Raw genomic sequence first — 11,676 nt, forward strand, 5'->3', positions numbered from 1 at the left:
TATTCCCCACGCAAGTCCTGACGTGTCCCATTGATCCTAGTTGTCCCTTGCTCCCTGGCCTCGCCTGGCCAAGGAAAGGTTGCTTCTAAGCCCTTCCTGGGGCTGTCCGGGCCACGCCTTGGCTCGGAGGCTCCGCTTCTGTGCACTTAGTCTCTCTCCCAGGGGATGCTCCCGGGAGGATACCAAGGGCAGCTCTTGGCTCCCTTTGTCTTGTTCTCCATGTCTTGTCTGCTCGTCCAGACTTGTCTTAGTCGGGGAGCATTTTTTCACCACTGGTTGTCATAGAAGCATCGTGGAGGTCGTGGGCTAGGACCCGCACACGCCGCGGTGTAATCGTCTTGGCCCTGGATCCCATTACACCGACACACCGGGAACGCTCTTGGGCGGTGCTCGGGCGATCCGTTGAGGCCACCTCCGGAGGTATATAAGCCATAGATCAACAGGAGACAGGGGAGTTTTTTGGGGACAGTTAGGGTTCGATTCAGATAGGTTATGTTTGGTTCGATCGAGAGAAGAGATAAGAGAGGAGCGAAAGAGAGCTAGAGCCTTGTTCTTGACAACATCAAAGCCAAGATTGAGCTGGAGAGAGTGAGGAAAATAAAGATGAAGAGTGGGAGGTGTAGGAGCTTATCAAACCGTCCTCCCGACACTAGAGTTCATCACCTTTGTACTTTGTGCATCATATAATCCACCAAAGTAGGACGTATGGCTGTTAGCCAAAATGCTGCCTGGACCTGGGTAAAAAATGATCGTGTGTGCTTTGTGTATGCTTTTCCTCCACCTAGAAATGACCCTAAGGCAGCATTGAGACCAAAATGACTTTGTGCCCACTAACCAACAGAAATGGGGGGTGTGCTCATCCTAGATGTCCACGTAGGCGAGATGCAACAGACGGTGGGATGGGAGCTAATGGACGACAACAACGGTGATTGGCGGCGGATGCTCGTGGTGTCAGGGACTCGGGAGTACTAGCGGCGTCCGTGGATAGAGGCGACACGGAGATATGGGTATTTTCATTTTGAGAGAGATCCGTATGGGGAAACAAAATCAGGGGCGGCGTGTGCGGCTATTGACTTGGTCTCATTGTGTTGGCAACCTACAAATACCTTGGCGTATCTTATTTGGTTGATACCTTCAAAGTACAAGAGCTCATCTCGTGTTCGAATCCTAGCTGGTTGCAACTTAATTTGTTTTCTATTTGATTTTTCATTAATATCTTTATTTTTTTGTATAAATATTATATTTTAACAAAAAAATTGGAGCAACCGGCAGGAACACTGCCTATTAATCAAGAAGAGGGAAAATTGGCCAATTTATAAGGGAAACTGGCCAAAAACTATACAACCCAAATGCCACACACCGACCCGGAGGCCGCGCACCACGCGAGCTGACGACACTTCCGCCCTAGCAAGAAGTGGCAGCACTCAAAACATAAGCTCTCGGAGCCGCCGCTCCGACGTCCACACCGGTCCCGAGACCGCACACACTAGCGAGAACCTAAAAAAGATAGCCCAAACACAACACACCGCCCCCGAGGCCACCCACGCTACGAGCCGACGACACTTCAAGCCAAGCAAGAAGAGACGGCACTCGATGATCCAGAGCTTCGGAGCCGCCGCTCTGACGTCCGCACTGCGAGCTGGCGAAGCAGCTGCCACACAAAGCATGCCAAAACTTGCCTAGCGGAGTACCAGACCTCCAAGGGGCAGACGATGATGGCGCCATCGATGCCAGCTCTAGCGAAAGCCAAAGCTCAGGTTTTCACCTGGAGAGCGTGAGGCTTCACACGACAAGGGAGGTGAAGGAGCTCCTCGACAATGCCTCCAACGAGGGGAGCAATGATACGTCTTCGACGTATCGATAATTTCTTATGTTCCATGCCACATTATTGATGATATCTACATGTTTTATGCACACTTTATGTCATATTCGTGCATTTTCTGGAACTAACCTATTAACAAGATGCCGAAGAGCCGATTCTGTTGTTTTCTCGCTGTTTTTGGTTTCAGAAATCCTAGTAACGAAATATTCTCGGAATTGGACGAAATCAACGCCCGGGGTCCTATTTTGCCACGAAGCTTCCGGAAGACCGAAGAGGAGTCGAAGTGGGGCCACGAGGCGCCGCCACCATAGGGCGGCGCGGCCCGGGCCCCGGCCGCGCTGACCTATGGCGTGGGGCCCTCGTGTGGCCCCCACGTTGCCCTTTCGCCTACTTAAAGCCTCCGTCGCGAAACCCCCGGCACCGAGAGCCACGATACGGAAAACCTTCCGGAGATGCCGCCGCCGCCAATCCCATCTCGGGGGATTCCGGAGATCTCCTCCGGCACCCTGCCGGAGAGGGGATTCATCTCCCGGAGGACTCTTCACCGCCATGGTCGCCTCCGGAGTGATGAGTGAGTAGTTCACCCCTGGACTATGGGTCCATAGCAGTAGCTAGATGGTTGTCTTCTCCTCATTGTGCTTCATTGTTGGATCTTGTGAGCTGCCTAACATGATCAAGATCATCTATCCGTAATGCTATATGTTGTGTTTGTCGGGATCCGATGGATAGAGAATACCATGTTATGTTAATTATCAAGTTATTACCTATGTGTTGTTTATGATCTTGCATGCTCTCCGTTATTAGTAGAGGCTCGGCCAAGTTTTTGCTCTTAACTCCAAGAGGGAGTATTTATGCTCGATAGTGGGTTCATGTCTCCGTGAATCTGGGGAGTGACGAAACCCCTAAGGTTATGGATGTGCTTGTTGCCACTAGGGATAAAACATTGATGCTATGTCCGAGGATGTAGTTGTTGATTACATTACGCACCATACTTAATGCAATTGTCTCGTTGTTTAGCAACTTAATACTGGAAGGGGTTCGGATGATAACCCGAAGGTGGACTTTTGGGCATAGATGCGGTTGGATGGCGGTCTATGTACTTTGTCGTAATGCCCAATTAAATCTCACTATATTTATCATGACATGTATGTGCATTGTTATGCCCTCTCTATTTGTCAATTGCCCGACCGTAATTTGTTCACCCAACATGCTTTTATCTTATGGGAGAGACACCTCTAGTGAACTGTGGACCCCGGTCCATTCTTTTATACTTGAAATACAAATCTGTTGCAATACTTGTTTTTACTGTTTTCTCTCGCAAACAATCATCTTCCACACAATACGGTTAATCCTTTGTTACAGCAAGCCGGTGAGATTGACAACCTCACTCGTTTCGTTGGGGCAAAGTACTTTGGTTGTGTTGTGCAGGTTCCACGTTGGCGCCGGAATCCCTGGTGTTGCGCCGCACTACATCCCGCCGCCATCAACCTTCAACGTGCTTCTTGGCTCCTCCTGGTTCGATAAACCTTGGTTTCTTTCTGAGGGAAAACTTGCTGCTGTGCGCATCATACCTTCCTCTTGGGGTTCCCAACGAACGTGTGAGTTACACGCCATCAAGCTCTTTTCTGGCGCCGTTGCCGGGAGATCAAGACACGCTGCAAGGGGAGTCTCCACTTCCCAACCTCTTTACTTTGTTTTTGTTTTGCTTTATTTTATTTACTACTTTGTTTGCTGCATTATATCAAAACACAAAAAAAAATTAGTTGCTAGCTTTACTTTATTTACTGTCTTGCACTCTATATCAAAAACACAAAAAAAATTAGTTTACTTGCATTCACTTTATCTAGTTTGCTTTATTTACTACTGCTAAAATGGCCACCCCTGAAAATACTAAGTTGTGTGACTTCACAACCACAAATAATAATGATTTCCTATGCACACCTATTGCTCCACCTGCTACTACAGCAGAATTCTTTGAAATTAAACCTGCTTTACTGAATCTTGTTATGCGAGAGCAATTTTCTGGTGTTAGTTCTGATGATGCTGCTGCCCATCTCAATAATTTTGTTGAACTATGTGAAATGCAAAAGTATAAGGATGTAGATGGTGATATTATTAAATTGAAATTGTTTCCTTTCTCATTAAGAGGAAGAGCTAAAGATTGGTTGCTATCTCTGCCTAAGAATAGTATTGATTCATGGACTAAGTGCAAGGATGCTTTTATTAGTAGATATTATCCCCCTGCTAAAATTATATCTTTGAGGAGTAGCATAATGAATTTTAAACAATTGGATAATGAACATGTTGCTCAAGCTTGGGAAAGAATGAAATCTTTGGTTAAAAATTGCCCAACCCATGGATCGACTACTTGGATGATCATCCAAACCTTCTATGCAGGACTAAATTTTTCTTCGCGGAATTTATTGGATTCAGCTGCTGGAGGTACCTTTATGTCCATCACTTTGGGGGCGGCTACAAAGCTTCTTGATGATATGATGGTTAATTACTCTGAATGGCACACGGAGAGAGCTCCACAAGGTAAGAAGGTAAATTATTTTGAAGAATCCTCTTCCTTGAATGATAAGATTGATACTATTATGTCTATGCTTGTGAATGATAGGACTAATGTTGATCCTAATAATGTTCCGTTAGCTTCATTGGTTGCCCAAGAAGAACATGTTGATGTAAACTTCATTAAAAATAATAATTTCAACAACAATGCTTATCGGAACAACTCTAGTAATAACTATAGGCCATATCCTTATAATAATGGTAACGGTTATGCTAATTCTTATGGGAATTCTTACAACAATAATAGGAATACACCCCTGGACTTGAAGCTATGCTTAAAGAATTTATTAGTACACAAACTGCCTTTAACAAATCCGTTGAGGAAAAGCTCAATAAAATTGATATTCTCACTTCTAAGGTTGATAGTCTTGCCTCCGATGTTGATCTTTTGAAATCGAAAGTTATGCCTAATAAGGATATTGAAAATAAAATTGTTACTACAGCAAATGCCATCCAAGTTAGAATTAATGAGAATATAAGATTAATGGCTGAACTGCGTGCTAGGTGGGATAGAGAAGAAAATGAAAAACTAGCTAAAGAGAAAAATGTAGCTAAAGTTTGGACTATTACCACCACTAGCAATGCTAATGCTCCACATGTTGCTGCACCTCCTACTATCAATGATAAAATAATTGGTGTTGGCAATGTTACTACTCCTACTGCAAAGCGCAAAAAGCGCTCGAAACCGCTAAAACCGCTGAAACTGCACTGTGATAAAGCTGCTAAATTTTTTCCAACCTTGGGGATGATAATCCCATTGCTTTAAATTGTAATGATTTAGATTTTGATGATTGCCACATCTCTGAAGTTATAAAGTTCTTACAAAAACTTGCTAAGAGTCCCAATGCTAGCGCTCGTAAACTTGGCTTTCACAAAACATATTACAAATGCTCTCATAAAAGCTAGAGAAGAGAAACTAAAACTTGAAACTTCTATTCCTAGAAAGCTAGAGGATGGTTTGGATCCCATCATTAAAATGAGGGTCAAAGATTTTGATTTTAATGCTTTATGTGATCTTGGTGCAAGTATTTCTGTTATGCCTAAAAAAGTCTATGATATGCTTGACTTGACACCATTGAAAAACTGCTATCTGGATGTTAATCTCGCTGATAATGCTAAAAAGAAACCTTTGGGGAGAGTTGATAATGTTCATATTATGGTTATCAATAACCTTGTCCCCGTTGATTTTGTTGTCTTGGATATTGAATGCAATGCATCTTGCCCCGTTATATTGGGAAGACCTTTTCTTCGAACCGTTGGTGCTACTATTGATATGAAGGAAGGTAATATTAAATATCAATTTCCTCTCAAGAAAGGTATGGAACACTTCCCTAGAAAGAGAATGAAGTTACCTTATGATTCTATTATTAGAACAAATTATGATGTTGATGCTTCGTCTCTTGATAACACTTGAGATACACTTTCTGCGCCTAGCTGAAAGGCGTTAAAGAAAAGCGCTTATGGGAGACAACCCATGTTTTTACTACAGTATTTTTGTTTTATATTTGAGTCTTGGAAGTTGTTTACTACTGTAGCAACCTCTCCTTATCTTAGTTTTGAGTTTTGTTGTGCCAAGTAAAGTCTTTGATAGTAAAGTAAATACTAGATTTGGATTACTGCGCAGAAATAGATTTCTTTGCTGTCACGAATCTGGGTCTGCCTCCCTGTCGGTAGCTCAGAAAATTAAGCCAATTTACGTGAGTGATCCTCAGATATGTACGCAACTTTCATTCAATTTGGGCATTTTCATTTGAGCAAGTCTGGTGCCTCAATTAAATCCATCTTTACGGACTGTTCTGTTTTGACAGATTCTGCCTTTTATTTCGCATTGCCTCTTTTGCTATGTTGGATGAATTTCTTTGATCCATTAATGTCCAGTAGCTTTATGCAATGTCCAGAAGTGTTAAGAATGATTGTGTTACCTCTGAACATGTTAATTTTTATTGTGCACTAACCCTCTAATGAGTTGTTTCGAGTTTGGTGTGGAGGAAGTTTTCAATGATCAAGAGAGGAGTATGATACAATATGATCAAGGAGAGTGAAAGCTCTAAGCTTGGGGATGCCCCGGTGGTTCACCCCTGCATATTCTAAGAAGACTCAAGCGTCTAAGCTTGGGGATGCCCAAGGCATCCCCTTCTTCATCGACAACATTATCAGAGTTCCTCCCCCGAAACTATATTTTTATTCCGTCACATCTTATGCACTTTGCTTGGAGCGTCGGTTTGTTTTTGTTTTTGTTTGAATAAAATGGATCCTAGCATTCACTTTGTGGGAGAGAGACACGCTCCGCTGTATCATATGGACAAGTATGTCCTTAGGCTCTACTCATAGTATTCATGGCGAAGTTTCTTCTTCGTTAAATTGTTATATGGTTGGAATTGGAAAATGCTACATGTAGTAATTCTAAAATGTCTTGGATAATTTGATACTTCGCAATTGTTGTGCTCATGTTTAAGCTCTTGCATCATATACTTTGCACCCATTAATGAAGAAACACTTAGAGCTTGCTAATTTGGTTTGCATATTTGGTTTCTCTAGAGTCTAGATAACATCTAGTATTGAGTTTTGAACAACAAGGAAGACGGTGTAGAGTCTTATAATGTTTACAATATGTCTTTTATGTGAGTTTTGCTGCACCGTTCATCCTTGTGTTTGTTTCAAATAATCTTGCTAGCCTAAACCTTGTATCGAGAGGGAATACTTCTCATGCATCCAAAATCCTTGAGCCAACCACTATGCCATTTGTGTCCACCATACCTACCTACTACATGGTATTTCTCCGCCATTCCAAAGTAAATTGCTTGAGTGCTACCTTTAAAATTCCATCATTCGCCTTTACAATATATAGCTCATGGGACAAATAGCTTAAAAACTATTGTGGTATTGAATATGTACTTATGCACTTTATCTCTTATTAAGTTGCTTGTTGTGCGATAACCATGTTTTACGGGGACGCCATCAACTACCCTTTGTTGAATATCATGTGAGTTGCTATGCATGTCCGTCTTGTCCGAAGTAAGAGAGATCTACCACCTTAATGGTTGGAGCATACATATTGTTAGAGAAGAACATTGGGCCGCTAACTAAAGCCATGATTCATGGTGGAAGTTTCAGTTTTGGACATATATCCTCAATCTCATATGAGAATAATAATTGTTGCCACATGCTTATGCATTTAAGAGGACTCCATTATCTGTTGTCCATGTTGTCCCGGTATGGATGTCTAAGTTGAGAATAATCAAAAGCGAGAAATCCAAAATGCGAGCTTTCTCCTTAGACCTTTGTACAGGCGGCATGGAGGTACCCCATTGTGACACTTGGTCAAAACATGTGCATTGCAAAGATCCGGTAGTCCAAGTTAATTAGGACAAGGTGCGGGCACTATTAGTATACTATGCATGAGGCTTGCAACTTGTAAGACATAATTTACATAACTTATATGCTTTATTACTACCGTTGACAAAATTGTTTCATGTTTTCAAAATAAAAGCTCTAGCACAAATATAGCAATCGATGCTTTCCTCTTTGAAGGACCATTCTTTTTACTTTTATGTTGAGTCAGTTCACCTATCTCTCTCCACCTCAAGAAGCAAACACTTGTTTGAACTGTGCATTGATTCCTACATACTTGCATATTGCACTTGTTATATTACTCTATGTTGACAATTATCCGTGAGATATACATGTTACAAGTTGAAAGCAACCGCTGAAACTTAATCTTCCTTTGTGTTGCTTCAATACCTTTACTTTGATTTATTGCTTTATGAGTTAACTCTTATGCAAGACTTATTGATGCTTGTCTTGAAGTACTATTCATGAAAAGTCTTTGCTTTATGAATCACTTGTTTACTCATGTCATTACCATCGTTTTGATCGCTGCATTCATTACATATGTTTACAAATAGCATGATCAAGATTATGATGGCATGTCACTTCAGAAATTATCTTTGTTATCGTTTTACCTGCTCGGGACGAGCGAGAACTAAGCTTGGGGATGCTGATACGTCTCCGACGTATCGATAATTTCTTATGTTCCATGCCACATTATTGATGATATCTACATGTTTTATGCACACTTTATGTCATATTCGTGCATTTTCCGGAACTAACCTATTAACAAGATGCCGAAGAGCCGATTCTTTGTTTCTGCTGTTTTTGGTTTCAGAAATCCTAGTAACGAAATATTCTCGGAATTGGACGAAATCAACGCCCGGGGTCCTATTTTGCCACGAAGCTTCCGGAAGACCGAAGAGGAGTCGAAGTGGGGCCACGAGGCGCCGCCACCATAGGGCGGCGCGGCCCGTGCCCCGGCCGCGCCGACCTATGGCGTGGGGCCCTCGTGTGGCCCCCCACGTTGCCCTTTCGCCTACTTAAAGCCTCCGTCGCGAAACCCCCGCATGCGAGAGCCACGATACGGAAAACCTTCCGCAGACGCCGCCGCCGCCAATCCCATCTCGGGGGATTCGGAGATCTCCTCCGGCACTCTGCCGGAGAGGGATTCATCTCCGGAGGACTCTTCACCGCCATGGTCGCCTCCGGAGTGATGAGTGAGTAGTTCACCCTCGGACTATGGGTCCATAGCAGTAGCTAGATGGTTGTCTTCTCCTCATTGTGCTTCATTGTTGGATCTTGTGAGCTGCCTAACATGATCAAGATCATCTATCCGTAATGCTATATGTTGTGTTTGTCGGGATCCGATGGATAGAGAATACCATGTTATGTTAATTATCAAGTTATTACCTATGTGTTGTTTATGATCTTGCATGCTCTCCGTTATTAGTAGAGGCTCAGCCAAGTTTTTGCTCTTAACTCCAAGAGGGAGTATTTATGCTCGATAGTGGGTTCATGTCTCCGTGAATCGGGGGAGTGACGAAACCCCTAAGGTTATGGATGTGCTGTTGCCACTAGGGATAAAACATTGATGCTATGTCCAGAGGATGTAGTTGTTGATTACATTACGCACCATACTTAATGCAATTGTCCGTTGTTTAGCAACTTAATACCGGAAGGGGTTCGGATGATAACCTCGAAGGTGGACTTTTAGGCATAGATGCAGGTTGGATGGCGGTCTATGTACTTTGTCGTAATGCCCAATTAAATCTCACTATATTTATCATGACATGTATGTGCATTGTTATGCCCTCTCTATTTGTCAATTGCTCGACTGTAATTTGTTCACCCAACATGCTTTTATCTTATGGGAGAGACACCTCTAGTGAACTGTGGACCCCGGTCCATTCTTTTATACCTGAAATACAAATCTACTGCAATACTTGTTTTTACTGTTTTCTCGCAAACAATCATCTTCCACACAATACGGTTAATCCTTTGTTACAGCAAGCCGGTGAGATTGACAACCTCACTCGTTTCGTTGGGGCAAAGTACTTTGGTTGTGTTGTGCAGGTTCCACGTTGGCGCCGGAATCCTCGGTGTTGCGCCGCACTACATCCCGCCGCCATCAACCTTCAACGTGCTTCTTGGCTCCTCCTGGTTCAATAAACCTTGGTTTCTTTCTGAGGGAAAACTTGCTGCTGTGCACATCATACCTTCCTCTTGGGGTTCCCAACGAACGTGTGAGTTACACGCCATCAAGCAACATCCAAGGACGCCGACATCACCGGCACCAACCGAAGTGGATGCAGTGCTTTCGCGCAGAGTTCACCAAAACCCAGTCGTTAAAGCCTGTCCACGAAGGCGAAGAAGAAGATATGCGTGCTATTTCAGGCCAGACGATTACTTCCATTGCGCCCGCCACATCAACTATTTCTGATTGCGCAATTACTTCGACCGTGTTAACCACGCGACTTGCTTCCATATTGGCCTCATCACAGCTGAGCTAATGGCTTGATCATCTATCGTTATCAATGGATTTATCTTCTATGACTATATAAATATTGACCTGACGCACTCTCGGGTTAGTAGATTCATCATCTATCGTTATCAATGGATTTATGTTCTTTGGCTCTGGATATATCTTCTCCCGATGCACTCCCGGGTCAATGGCTTCATCATCTAAGGTTATCAATGGGTTTATCTTCTATGGCTATATAAATTTTGACCCGATACATTCCCGGTCGATGGATTCATCGTCTGTGATCTTCAATGGATATCAACTTATATAATATTGACTCGATACACTTTTGGGGGCGCTGGAATCACTCGGGGGCTCCTGGGATATCTTCGGCTATTACAACTATCACTCCCTTTGGGAGCGCTGGAATTCAAGAAAACATAAAGAAACCTTATATTATCAATGATTTCATCAAAGCATACCCTGCAATACTCGGGGGCTTTGTCGACACATCACGGCATACCCGGCAATACTCGGGGGCTTTGTTGACACATCAAGGCATACCCGGCAATACTCGGGGGCTTTGTCGACACATCAAAGCATACCCAGCAATACTCGGGGGCTGCGAAGTTTTTATCATCTAATTTTCGTCGAAAGCCTCAAGGAACATGCGAGGGTTGCAATCGATGGAAATTATGCAAAATAAATACGGCTCAGCAAGATATGTTGTGATTACTACAGGTCCATCGGGCCTGCAACGTGAATTGATCGCTCACAACTTGTTGATGACCACCATACAAACAAATGCGCGACTCAGTAAGATGGAATGAGTCCGTCGGGCCTGCAGAGCGCCCTATGTTCGGGTGTTACCGCCGATGATTTACGAAGATGTGATAACCCACAAGTATAGGGGATCGCAACAGTCTTCGAGGGAAGTAAAACCCAAATTTATTGATTCGACACAAGGGGAGGTAAAGAATACTTATAAGCCTTAACAACTGAGTTGTCAATTCAGCTGCACCTGGAAAAGCACTAGTAACAGGGGTGATGTGAAAGTAGCAGTGATATGAGAGCAGTAGTAACAGTAACATAGCAGCGGTAATAGTAACACAGAGGCAATGGCACCAGAAAATAGTTGATACTACTTCCAATGACATGTAGAAACAAGTATATGATGATGAAAGATGGACCGGGGTTCCCAGCTATCTACACTAGTGGTAACTCTCCAATAACAAGTGTTGGGAGAACAAATTACAGTTGGGCAATTGATAGGATTGAAATAGCATTAAGACAGAACATCAAGATTATTAATCATGTAGGCATGTTTTCCATATATAGTCATACGTGCTCGCAATGATAAACTTGTACAACATCTTTTGTCCTACCAGCCGTTGGCGGCCAGGGCCTCTAGGGAATCTGCGGCGATTAAGGTACTCCATTTAATAGAGCACGGAGCAAAGCATTAACACTTGGTGAAAACATATGATCCTCA

Source organism: Lolium rigidum, chromosome 3 (genome assembly GCF_022539505.1).
Source record: "Lolium rigidum isolate FL_2022 chromosome 3, APGP_CSIRO_Lrig_0.1, whole genome shotgun sequence".
NCBI lineage: Eukaryota > Viridiplantae > Streptophyta > Magnoliopsida > Poales > Poaceae > Lolium > Lolium rigidum.